At 40.3% G+C, this 13203-nt stretch overlaps 5 non-coding genes across 5 annotated transcripts; 2 read left to right on the forward strand and 3 right to left on the reverse strand.

Annotated features, from left to right (window-relative positions):
• The first annotated feature begins 108 nt into the window (after positions 1 to 108).
• Positions 109 to 181, forward strand: trnar-ucg (transfer RNA arginine (anticodon UCG)). Its single transcript has one exon. It is a non-coding gene; the product is annotated as a tRNA-Arg (tRNA).
• Positions 182 to 1734: 1553 nt separating this feature from the next.
• Positions 1735 to 1816, reverse strand: trnas-uga (transfer RNA serine (anticodon UGA)). The gene has a single exon. It is a non-coding gene; the product is annotated as a tRNA-Ser (tRNA).
• Positions 1817 to 3353: 1537 nt separating this feature from the next.
• Positions 3354 to 3427, reverse strand: trnan-guu (transfer RNA asparagine (anticodon GUU)). The gene has a single exon. It is a non-coding gene; the product is annotated as a tRNA-Asn (tRNA).
• A 1193-nt stretch (positions 3428 to 4620) lies between these two features.
• Positions 4621 to 4693, forward strand: trnar-ucg (transfer RNA arginine (anticodon UCG)). Its single transcript has one exon. It is a non-coding gene; the product is annotated as a tRNA-Arg (tRNA).
• An 8137-nt stretch (positions 4694 to 12830) lies between these two features.
• trnas-cga (transfer RNA serine (anticodon CGA)) lies at positions 12831 to 12912 on the reverse strand. Its single transcript has one exon. It is a non-coding gene; the product is annotated as a tRNA-Ser (tRNA).
• Between the last annotated feature and the right edge of the window lie 291 nt (positions 12913 to 13203).

Consider the following 13203-nt stretch of genomic DNA (forward strand, 5'->3'; position numbering starts at 1 on the left):
AAAAATAGTAGGAAACACAAGTTTCTTGCTGTGAAAATTTAGATGGGGAAGTGTACTACTAGTAGCAGTGTAGAGCTCTCTGTGGTGGAGTGCAAGTGCATGTTCTATGGGCCAGTGGCGTAATGGATAACGCGTCTGACTTCGGATCAGAAGATTGTAGGTTCGAGTCCTGCCTGGCTCATGAGGCTTTTAAACCTCTCAGGTTCCTCGGTAACAGGTTGCCGTCATGTATATGAACTATAGAAAAGCATTTGCCACAACCCGTAAATTAGCACGCAAGTGCGGGCTAGTGAACACAGAACTGTATGGAGATCATCTCCAGCTCCGAGCTCAATTGCAATGAAAAAACATGCAGAACAGAACAGCTGAATTTGTGCTCGGTAGGGTGGGGAGGACTCAGCATTGCTATCGTTCTAATTGGCATGAACTGCAGGGGATCTGAATCAGAACATGTCAGTTAGTTCGATCATTGCGTCAATATGTAGGCCACGTTAATACAGAATTATTACTTTGTCTGTCTCGTCTTTGTATATAGCTGAATGTCCCTGACAATTTCATGTTAGTTTTTAAGAACGACATTGGTGCTAATAGATACACATATAGCATATAAGGAACACGTAAAAGTTTAGTCCATGCTGAAAAGATAAGAAAACCGCCACAACGTTTCATCTTGGAATAAATCTTTACTTGTTGTTTTGCAGCCTACCCATTCTGACCTAACTCCTCCCTTGAAATTCCCTAACAGATAAGGGTACGTAACGGCTCATGCGATGCTCAGTTGCAATTTGTCCCAAAACAAACAAGAACAGCAGCTGAGGGTTTGAGTTTGAACATGCACTGTATTAAAGCAGCTTTTATTTCCATTGATAAATGCTAGATATTCCTACAGAGATTCTCCAGGTGAGTAAGCGATTCCTGTTTCTGTTTCTATTTCTGTTTCATATATATATATACAGTATATATATATATGTTACATGTGTCTCTGCAATAGTACAAATGTGTTATACACTATCAGGGGCTGCTTTTTTGTGCACCTCATCTACAACAAGGGTTTTTTTTTTCATTTATGTTTGTGGACCTTCACCATTTGAGGAAGTGAGTTAGATAAGAAAGTTACAGGTATGGTGAGCAATGACTGACAAAGGCACGTACTGCGTATTCCTTACAGAAGTGTAAGCAATTTGTTCTAAAAAACACCGGCTAAAGTCCAACATCGTTAGCAATCTTATTACTTAAACAGAATTAACATCAATAAACTGTAAGGTGCTGGTACATGCGAGTAGATTTGATCTTCTATTAAACAAAAATGCAATTACAGCTCTAAAAAGGTCAACCTAGACTTCTGGAACAGATCTGTTCAGGTCATCGCTGTTCCTCTGACCTTGTGAGTCTTTGGAATTTTAAAAGTGTATTTTGCTTGCCTTTCATGTGGTCTGTGTACAAGTCACTGTGGCGTATGCGGTCCTACACAGCCTTGCTATAGACGTGACGAGCCTCCGCTATGTTGCAATGGAGAACAGGTTCAGTACGGAGCTGCCGAGAAAATTCAGCTGGAAAGCTCGTTGCAGAAAAGCATCGGTATCTGTGTCCAGCGGCAAAGCGTCCTTCGTGGGTGCTGAAGAATCGATTTCACAGGCTGCGGGTCCAGGCGATTTAGAGTGTTAAAGGTCCCAGCGAAAACGAAACGGCGCTGGTCCTTTTACACGCACGCACGCAACCAAATGCAAAGGACGCCGTAGTCGGCAGGATTTGAACCTGCGCGGGGAGACCCCAACGGATTTCAAGTCCGTCACCTTAAGCACTCGGCCACGACTACAGCGAGCGCCGCGGCCGCTGCCTTCTTGCTACAATCGAACAGGGAGTGCGAGGCGGCGGCGGCAGCGGAGGCAACTTTTTTCAAGTTCGCTCTCCGTTTAAGAAACCTTTTACGCCATACGTGCAAGCACACACACACACACCTCAGAGGACTTAAGGGTGGCTTCAAGTTGGAATGATAAAGTCTCCCCGTTCGGACATGAAAACAGAACGTTCTTAGACAGAAAGCAATCAACAACGGAGACATGTGGACGACGATTTTAGTCACTGCACTTTGAATAGCATTTTTACTCCAGTTACAGGAGATGCACCAATGGCCCTTGACCTACGCTCTTACCAATGCCTTGAACATTCAAACAAAACAGCCCTCAAGTCCTGCGGTTTAATATAACGCTGTTACGTGTCGAGGCAGTATTTTTCTCTGTCCTACCGTTGAGACACGGGGCGTATATGGAAACGAACACATGCTACGGATCGTCTCTAATCGGTCCCTACAGTTGGAAGGCTCCTTGAAGCGTGCACCCCCATCATTCATCTTTGCGCATCTGTGAAAGGTAGACTCTTGAGCAATGTTTGAGCCAGCTCTAAGGCAACTAGTGCTATTGGACAGACACCTCTGGAAGATCCTAAGAGTCTCTTAACACCACTTCCAGCAGTAAGCTTAATTGTTCGCTGGAGGTCTCCCACCCAGGTACTGACCAGGCAAAGAATCACCAGTACATTGAATGAGGAAGTTAATCCTGAAATCCAATTACATATCTCAAGGTAAGACAAATCCATAAGAACATGTCTTAGTATTACTTCGTTTACATTAGTATGGCACTGAGTTGGAGCTCCTCTTTAAACTGTGGTTTAGTTTTGCATTCATGTGTTTCTAGAGCAGTTATTTATGGGGGTGGGTGGGTCTTTCACAGAGGCTCAGGACAAATCCCCCGCCTGAAAGTCTAATGTGTGCGTTCAGACAGTCACAGGTCAAGAGCCAGGCAGGAGGACAATGGACAGATGAGCCAACGAACTAAAAATAAAAGAACAGATATGAAAAAGCCACCATCTTTTTCTTTTTGACATTTTCCGACTTTCATGCAAGCCAGGACAAAGTTGCTCGTAGCTACTTGTGGATTCAAATACTCTATCGAGTGCTTTGATGAGTTTTTGCAATTTGATTGTCGTCCTGTCAGCCTGTTTCTGTTTTTTTTTTTTCAATCTAGGGATGGAAAGTATGAGGGAAATGATGGAGCAATCAATAACCGCTCCGGAAAAATGGCAGAAAGAAATGGTCCGTCACTAAGGACATTTGTGAAGCAGAGGAGTGACATCACCACAAAGGCGACACATTCTGCTGATGGTTTTGGTGAATAATGATTGAGGCGCGTTAAGAGAAAGGTAGCTGTGTCAGCATGCGTAGGCTGCAAACGATCAAGCAAAGGTTTACTCCATGCTGAAAAGAGAAGAAAAGAAGCACAACGTTTCGACTGTGGAGCCTTCTGCGCCATCTTCTTTAGCGGTGATGATGTTTACATTGGAAAAACGGAGACATGCGTCCCTGGGTGGGCTTGAACCACCAACCTTTCGGTTAACAGCCGAACGCGCTAACCGATTGCGCCACAGAGACTGACGGCCGCTTGTGCTCCCTACATTTGCAGGTTTATGGTCAAAGAAAACAATCACTTGCGCTTCTTGCAGCCGGCAATCTTTTTCCACTGACAACCAAGAAATGGATTTCATCTTTCACAAGCTGTATGGATTTCTTCAAAAACAAGTTATTCCAGAAAGGAAATGAATTCTTGCATTAAACTGAACCAAGCTGTACATGTTTGTCTGAAATGATACATTCGGCACAACAAGACACGGAGAGAGGCACCGCTAGTATTCAGACCCAGGATCGCCTGCTTACTAGGCGGGCACTTTAAGCCACTAGGGAACAGCGCCAGCGGAGCACCGCGCTTTTACAGACACTTGGACACATCTGCGTTCGGTGTGCTCTTAACCTGCTCTCTGAGCCCGTTGCCTCCGTCCCATTTAATAGCAGAACTGACGCCAAGAGAAATGATGAGAAATGGCATTTATCGGGCACTTTTCATGTCCAAGGAGCTCAATGCCCTTGACACCTCCCCAAGGCGACAGAGCTGTGCATTCTTTGGCGACACCATTTTTTCTTTTGTTTAATTTCTATACTTATTGATAGAATAAAAACGATATGTCATGTACTGTAAGGGAAATGTCTCTTTTCATGGGGAAAGCTAGCACCAGCAAATGTTGTGTTTAGAAGAAGTGATTTAACATGACACGTGACCTAATTTACCGGAGCAAAAGCTCACCCAGCAAGCCCTGCTTTACTTCTACAGGAGAGAAGTACTGTAGAGTCTGCAAGATGTTCAGCTGGGTAGCTATGTCAGCATGCCTCGGCTGCAAAGGAACAAGTAATAGGTTTATTGCATGCTGAAAAGAGAAGAAAGGAAACACAACGTTTCGGCCGTGAGGTCTTCTCACACCTGAAGAAGCCTCACACCTGTAAAAGGCTCCATTGTTTTCTTTTTTCTCTTTTCAACATGGAATTCACCTATTGTCTGCAAGATGTGACAATTTCACGGTGTTTTGGAAGAAAACGTTTTTTCTTTGAATTCAAAATCAATCGGAATTTCAGCACGACACATCAACACTTTTTCTGTTTTAAGGAGATGATATTTTAAACCTGATAAAAATAGTAGGAAACACAAGTTTCTTGCTGTGAAAATTTAGATGGGGAGGTGTACTACTAGTAGCAGTGTAGAGCTCTCTGTGGTGGAGTGCAAGCGCATGTTCTATGGGCCAGTGGCGTAATGGATAACGCGTCTGACTTCGGATCAGAAGATTGTAGGTTCAAGTCCTGCCTGGCTCGTGAGGCTTTTAAACCTCTCAGGTTCCTCGGTAACAGGTTGCCGTCATGTATATGAACTATAGAAAAGCATCTGCCACAACCCGTAAATTAGCACGCAAGTGCGGGCTAGTTAACACAGAACTGTATGGAGATCATCTCCAGCTCCGAGCTCAATTGCAATGAAAAAACATGCAGAACAGAACTGGAGAGCAGCTGAATTTGTGCTCAGTAGGGTGGGGAGGACTCAGCATTGCTATTGTTCTAATTGGCATGAACTGCAGGGGATGTGAATCAGAACATGTCAGTTAGTTCGATCATTGCGTCAATATGTAGGCCACGTTAATACAGAATTATTACTTTGTCTGTCTCGTCTTTGTATATAGCTGAATGTCCCTGACAATTTCATGTTAGTTTTTAAGAACGACATTGGTGCTAATATATACATATATAGCATATAAGGAACACGTAAAAGTTTAGTCCATGCTGAAAAGATAAGAAAACCGCCACAACGTTTCATCTTGGAATAAATCTTTACTTGTTGTTTTGCAGCCTACCCATTCTGACCTAACTCCTCCCTTGAAATTGCCAAACAGATAAGGGTACGTAACGGCTCATGCGATGCTCAGTTGCAATTTGTCCCAAAACAAACAAGAACAGCAGCTGAGGGTTTGAGTTTGAACATGCACTGTATTAAAGCAGCTTTTATTTCCATTGATAAATGCTATATATTCCTACAGAGATTCTCCAGGTGAGTAAGCGATTCCTGTTTCTGTTTCTATTTCTGTTTCATATATATATATACAGTATATATACAGTATTGTACTATTATTATATAATTCGTTACACTGTGGCTGTGTTGTGTGTGTTAAGCTGCTGTTGCACTGCAATTTCCCTCACGGGATCAATAAAGTATCTATCTATAAGAAGACATTACCAACAACGACCACAAGATGGAGATATTGTCTAGACATTACCAACAACGACCACAAGATGGAGATATTGTCCAAAGAGGCAAGAAGGGCAAAGCCGCGATAAGGTAAAATCATTTTTTGTAAGAGATTGCTGTCAGAATGCACATCCGTATCCCAAACAGAATCTCTAGTAAAATATGATCATTTGTGAAACAGGCAAATGAGTGTCTGCTACAATATGATTGCTACAGATGCAGCCATTCAAAATGTGCGGGCGATACTGCATTATTTTCCGGTACGCTGTACACAGTCTACCGCGAGTTACCGGTAAATACCGCGAGTTACCGGTAAATACCGCTAGCAAAATAATATTATCCGGAATTTCCGCAAGGTGGAGCTAATAAAGCTCAACTTCTCATGTTTGAGCTGTAGCCATCAAAGTCTTTAATGAAGATATTACTAATAGTATTAATAATAAATGACCTTGGACAAGCTGTAAACTCAAAGTATTGCCCTGGTCCACATTATTTTTTTCACTGACCTTCTTTGTAAAAGTAACACCACAGCATTTCGCAATCACGCATTTTTTTCCAATCATGCAAAGTACAGTAATTTTTGAGAATCGATTCACCATGCCTTTCACATGCTCATAAAAGAGATTGATTTAGGAACATAAACATATTACCGTATGCAAACTGTACTGTATACAGTTTGTATATGTATATGTATATGTATATGTATATTTAATGTCTTAACTGTGCCCGTTTAAGTATTGAATATTTATATGGAATTTTACCACTGAAGGGAAATCTTAGTGCCTGAGCATAAAAAGAATAGGAGCGTAATGCAACGCGTGTGAAGGCCATAAACGATATTAATTTTGGAACATAAACATACAGTATATGGCTGGTCTCGGTACTTTAAAGAAAACATACACGAAACATGGTTTCATTATGACCAGAATCGGTCTTGAGATATTTTTAACTTGATTTACAGTATTTGAGAGGTATGTCTTGACACCGATACTACGTAAATACTCCTCACGTATATGTTTCTAGGTTTATATTATGCATTTCATACGGTCAAATTGCTTTTGAGCAACTGATAAGAAGCGCGAAACGGTATGCCCAGGGCGTTTTAGTTTTTGTTTTGTTTTAATGCAGTGCAGTGGATTGATTAGAGATATCAAGTACATACAAGTCATTTTTTAAATGTTGTAGTTCGTCTTGTAAAAATGTTACGAGTACATCATCTGTCAACAATTACACAGGTTCTGTTTCCATATTGCGGTTTTTGGTTACGTAATACTATTTTCTAATTTCACGTTGTGAATATATGATTTGGGCAAACAGAGCCGCAAAGAAGTACATTATGGGTTGTTGTTGTTTTTTTGCAGTTTTATCTAAAATAAGCGATGCTTAAACCTTTGTCTGATTCTTGTGAAACTATCCACACGACAGTTACCTAGGAGTTGACTTCAGTGATGTCACTGATGGGATGTTTCTAAAAATCCATCCTCTGTAAAACATCTTCTCTAGTTGTTCTGCATATGTATTCGCTAATGAAGCTGTGTGTTCTGAGCCTGGTTCTCTACATTTCTGTATGAACCAGCTTAGAGGGCTAAAGACAGCTTGTGTTTAAATTGAGTGTAAGGTAATTTATGCTTCTAAAGTCATGGTCAGCATTTATTATTGTACTGTGCTGTAAACTTCTTCTGTGCCTAATTACATTATTTTATAGTCGATAATGTTTCTGTAGTGCTTTTTCAGCCCTCAGCATGTGACTGCGCTGGTGGTGCTGTGGGTTAGGTTCCTGACTCCTATGTCACATGGTCTGTGGTTGAATCTCATGGAACTATGACTTTAATTTTTAACAAACATTTCTTTGAAAAAATGAAACATTTCCCTTGGTCAGAGATTAAATAAAACCTCACTCGCATCAAAACAAATTTATATTTCTAAATATCACAACATGATCGAATTTACGTCTTTTTAATAACAATGAATAGTCACCTATGCGTTACAAAATAAACATTTATATTGATTTGAATCGAGTTTTGATTTAAATCGTAAACGCGTGTTTAAAGGCGATATACTGTATAAAAGCGCTGATTCTTATGGAATGTGTTTGGCCGGGGATTCAAAAAAAATATTTTTTTTAATCGCGTATCTAAGGAAAATTGCAGTATAACTTTGTTCATGCACAAACAGTGGCATGTTACATTATAATTTGGGTGTCTCCTCTTGCCAGAAAGCTCTAAATTGGATTTTGAGTGCGGTTTTTGACTTTTTCTAAATTGCAACCCATAAATAAAGCTGATACAGTTTAGACTTACTGTATTCTAAACTGTATTACAACATCACATTGGACAATGCAACGTAAATTGCAAAAATGCACTTGGAATCTGTCCAAGCCCTACTACGAAAATTATTAAAACTGCGACACTTATCATTCATCTTTAAATAAACTTTATTTTATATAGCGTTTTAAGCGAATAGGTAATTAGATTGCTCATAAACCTAATCGCTTTTTCTACATAAACACAGCGTGATTGCTCTCTGAAAATGCTTTTTTCTTTATATTTAGGCTCAGATTTCAACTATAGATTGTATTATTATAAACTTTCTTGGAAAAATGTCTTTTATGTAAACCATGTTTGCTATTAATTCATTTAGGGCTAAAATACGTTCATTGTCTTCCAATCGAGTCGAGTTGACATTGGAAGCTTGCCACGCCCGGACTGTTACACCAACGCATTAGCATGTTGAAGCGATTTCATTGAGGAGGCCATCTACTAGTTAACACTGTACTTCCTACTTTGAAAACACCTGTGAAATTGGTTTAATTCGTCACAGCCAGCACTCCGGCAGAGAGGGGGGTTGTACTCGTTAATGTCTGATGACATACAAGTGGAAAGATTACAGATTTTAATCGTTTTTTTTCTGAACCAGGGAAAATCTGATCATGTTTCTCTATAACAATAATAAAAAACTTTATTTTAAATTATTTTACATATCCCGCTTGCACATCGCACGACTTTAATAAATCTATTCTTTATTAATACTAAATAAATAATACTAAAAATACTACAGCAAAGAGGTCACTTGATTTTTGGAATAATTCCAAATAGCACAATGATCCACTGGCATTCCTGAAGTCTGTTTAGTGCATAATCTTCCAAATACAATCACTAAGCAATTATAAGAATTATACCATCCTATTTCTTTGTGATGTCCTGTAAAAACTAAACCTATTTTTATAAGGCTTTTACTCAAAAGGTTTCCAAACACACAAAGCATTTGTGAAGTACTATAGTATTTCTAAAGGTTACTGGTACAACATCAATCATTAAAGCTTAACAATAAAGTTTAGATTGCTGACTATGGACTAACTACATTAACTAACTGCAATGCAACATTATACATTTTACAAGAATATCTGGTTGAATTCTTGCATTTGTAGCCAATTTAATGCGAGAGAAATAAGCCAATTTAATTATTTCACAAAAAATAATGTAATATAAAATGGATGTTTTTAACTTTATTGTAGTGTTTTAGAAACTAATATGTCTTTCAAAATGGTTGTTTTTCACTCCTAGGAATGAAAGCTGTTGTTATATGATGTTTATTTTCAAATTTGGAAAAATCAAAGGATTCTAGCTTTCTCCCCTTGCAGGCATCGGACACAGAGAACCTCATGGTTTTCCTAAAAATCATTTTTTATGTTCCCTGGTGTCCCAAACTTAGTTTTAATTTGTTATTATGTTAAAAACAGGGTAATAAATTTCTAATTGGACTATAAATAATGTCATATTGTCTGCTATAAAACTGATGTTTTCAACTCTATTGTAGAGATTCTAGAATCATCTAATAGAGAATTGAAATAAAAAAAGGGCATAAGAAAACATTACCAACAACGACCACAAGATGGAGATATTGTCTAGACATTACCAACAACGACCACAAGATGGAGATATTGTCCAAAAAGGCAAGAAGGGCAAAGCCGCGATAAGGTAAAATCATTTTTTGAAAGAGATTGCTGTCAGAATGCACAACTGAATCCCAAACAGAATCTCTAGTCAAATATGATCATTTGTGAAACAGGCAAATGAGTCTCTCAGGTGCCCATTGCTCATTTTCAGACACATTTATGCAATACTTTCACCATGCGTTGAGCAATAGGGATTAAAGATACCAGAGGTAAGGTTTAAAAGTGATTCTGAGGTGCAACACATCAGCAATACAGCTAGGCATCTGAAATGCGGGGTTTGAGAGCCCTTCAGGGAACACCGTACCCTAAAGGTACCAGAAGTCCAGTAGTATAAGCATTAAGTCACTGTCACCCCTGTTACAATGTGATTGCTACATATCTTCATTTCTTTGGTTTTTAAGGAGTAAGAGTGCAGGGGGTCTAAATCTGCGATCCAGTGTGTTGAAGTATTTCACAACATTACCTGTAGCCCGTATGGAAATAAATACTAATTCTGATTATTGCCCTGGGCATGTACCAATAAATCACTGAGCATATATATATATATCACTGTGTTGAAGCTAGAGACCTGTATGTAATATTATGGTGCTAAAATGTCATTTTCACATATATTAATGTAATAAATGATTGCTTATGCTTTATAAACAAATCTAATTAAAATAAATGATTAAGTTTTGTATTTATCTTGTACCATAGAACATGATTTTCTTTGTATTTCAAGCCCACAAAGTGTCCAAATGACGCACTACATGATATAAGGAAGATTATCACATGCATATCGGTATTATCTTTCTTATGAAAATGCATTCCTTTCATTACCTTTTACTTTTTAAAATGAACTCAAATTGTGTATAATGTAATAATTTAAGTAGAAGTGCTTCACTGCTCTATGCCGTCTGGAAATAAATCCTCAGACTACTTACTGCCCTGGGCATGTACCAATAAATTACAGGAGCACATCTATATATCACTGCGTTGAAGCAGGAGACACACAATCACTGCAAACACATCCTAAATACAGTGTTCTAGCACCTTTGACCTCATCCAGAACATATCATTTCTTGAAAGGGATTGCTGTCCGAATGCACATCTGAATCCCAAACAGAATCTCTAGTAAAATACTATCATTTGTGAAACAGGCAAATGACTGTCTCAGGGGCCCATTCCTCATTCTCAAGACACATGTATGCAGTACGTACACCATGCATTGAGCAATAGGGATTAAAGCTAAGGTTAGAAGTCCACCACAGCTAAGGTTAGAAGTCATTCTGACTATAGTCTAAAATATTGGACTCATATTCTTATGATGGCAGACATGATGCTGCGTTTAAAACCGGGGTTAATGGACATTATATGACTGTCAATTCTGTTTTGTTTTGGAGACTCTTGGCTGCCTATATGGTACACTGCAGCGTGAAGGAATTATTTTCCAAAACTGTGTCAGCTCAAAAGTTGTAAGAGAACCTCTCCAGCTGCTTTAACTCTCTTCATTTTTGTCATTTAATTGTCTGTCGGCACTATGTGGCAGCGTTGCATGACAACCCCTCTCACCACGGAAAGGAACCTAACAGCTTTGGTAAGAGAGGAGAAAAGGACCTGGCCAGTAAGGGGCACGAACCCGTGACTTTGGCGTTATTAGCACCATGCTCTAACCAACTCAGCTAACCGGCCTCACGACAGTGGTTCTCTCTGTGCTGCAAAAAATCGAACTCAGGGAATTTCTTTTGCCCTCCTTTGAATAGAAAGCCGTGTAATTCAGTGTACGGGCTTTCTCATGCAGTTTCATGGTTCTTGTAACCCAAATCCTACACTGGCCTGAAGTGCCCCCCATTTCACAGAATTTTTCAGCTGATTTAAAATGTACCTAAAGGAGAAGCATTATTGAAGACGATCAATTACCAAGAGCTTTTGTCAAAGGTTTTGGTGGTCATTTTTAATGACCACAGAGCGATGTGACCTCGGTTTTACATCTCATCCAAAAGACAGCGCCCTTTTACAACACAGTGTCTCCGTCACTATGCTGGGGCATTGGGACCCGCACAGACCTCAGGGTGAGCGCCCCACCGCCGGCACCATTAACACCGCTTCCAGCTGGAAGCTTTGTTTTTCCCTGTAGCTCACCCTCATCCGGGTACTGACCTGGCTCACACCTGCTTAGCTTCAGTGGGTTTTCAGTTGCGAGTTGCAAGGGGATGCAAGTGATGGAGCAGCTAGCTGCAAAAGCCACTGCATTGGCGGGGAATCAAAGCCGAGCCTCCCGCGTGGCAGGCGAGAATTCTACCACTGAACCACCAATGCTCAGAACCCGGGCCTTCAAAAAAGACGCTTTTTTGGTGCTCTGTGCAGAAAGCGTCGACATCTGCTTCCAGCTGTAAAATGCCATTCGCGGACGCTGAAGAACTTATTTGCAAGGGAGCGGGTACAAGCAATTTGGCATTTTAAAACCACCAGGAACACCGAACAGGCGCGCTTCTTTGCTTGCGCCGAAACACAACGACAGGAGGTGGACAACGTAGTCTGCAGGATTCGAACCTCTTTCTGTCTATTATATACTAAATGTTCTCTTGTCTGTCTCTTGTTTGTATAGAACTGAATGTCCCTGACAATGTACTGTTAGTTTTAATTGAAGAACGGCATTTGTGTTCAAATATATCAGACAAGTTTACGTAACTGCTCATGCGACACTCAGTTGTAATTAGTCAAGAAATAAAGTCGAACAACAGCTGCGGGTTTGATTCTGAACGTATCAGATTGCAGCACCTTTTACTTCCATTGACAAATGATAGAGATTCGAAGAGAGATCCTTCAGACCAGCAAGCAAACCCACGGCTATTTAGGTTTTCTATCTAGGCAACGTTGGTGTCTGCAATAGCATACATGAAAGCGTGATGCAATTTCTGTGGCTAAATTTGTTGCACGTCATGCACAGTAAGAGTGTTTCTAACACCAAATAAAAAGTCAACAATTAGCGATCACGCCTTCTCCTCAGTTAACCCACTGAAACCCTTGCTGTTAACAGTTCTTTAATGCATGCTTTACGAGCACCTACATATTGTGTCGGTTCTTTCAGTTTTATTCATTAGGTTTTCAAAGGCATAAGTAGAACACCAGAGGTGCGAACGCAAGATGTGTGGTTATCTGAAGAACTCATTTCCATGGCAGCGGGGCCAAGCTATTTAGTGTTTTTATAGTACCAGGGAAGGAGAAGCGGCACTTCACCTTTGCCGCGCAGGCACAAGGAGACGTGCGGCAGACGCCGTAGTCGGCAAGATTTGAACCTGCATGGGGAGTCCCCAACGGATTTCGAGTCCATCGCCTTAACCACTCGGCCACGACTACAGCGAGTTCACCATCGCCGCATTCCTCCTTTAATCTAACACGGAGTGCGACGTGGCTGCGGAAACCTTTTCAAAGTCGCTCTCCGTTAAAAAAAAATAATACCTTTGACAAAATACGTGCCGGCAGACAGACACGCCTCAGAGGGTTTAAGGCTGGCTTCATGTCGGAATGATAAAGTCTCCCCGTCCGGACATGAAAATGCCACTTTGTTACACACAAAAAAAGAATCAACAACAGAGAAATGCCCACAAGCATTTGAAAAGCCGCACCACGTCGCACTTGAAATAGCTC

This window comes from Lepisosteus platostomus, unplaced genomic scaffold (assembly GCF_059453375.1).
Source record: "Lepisosteus platostomus isolate fLepPlt1 unplaced genomic scaffold, fLepPlt1.hap1 Scaffold_91_H1, whole genome shotgun sequence".
NCBI lineage: Eukaryota > Metazoa > Chordata > Actinopteri > Semionotiformes > Lepisosteidae > Lepisosteus > Lepisosteus platostomus.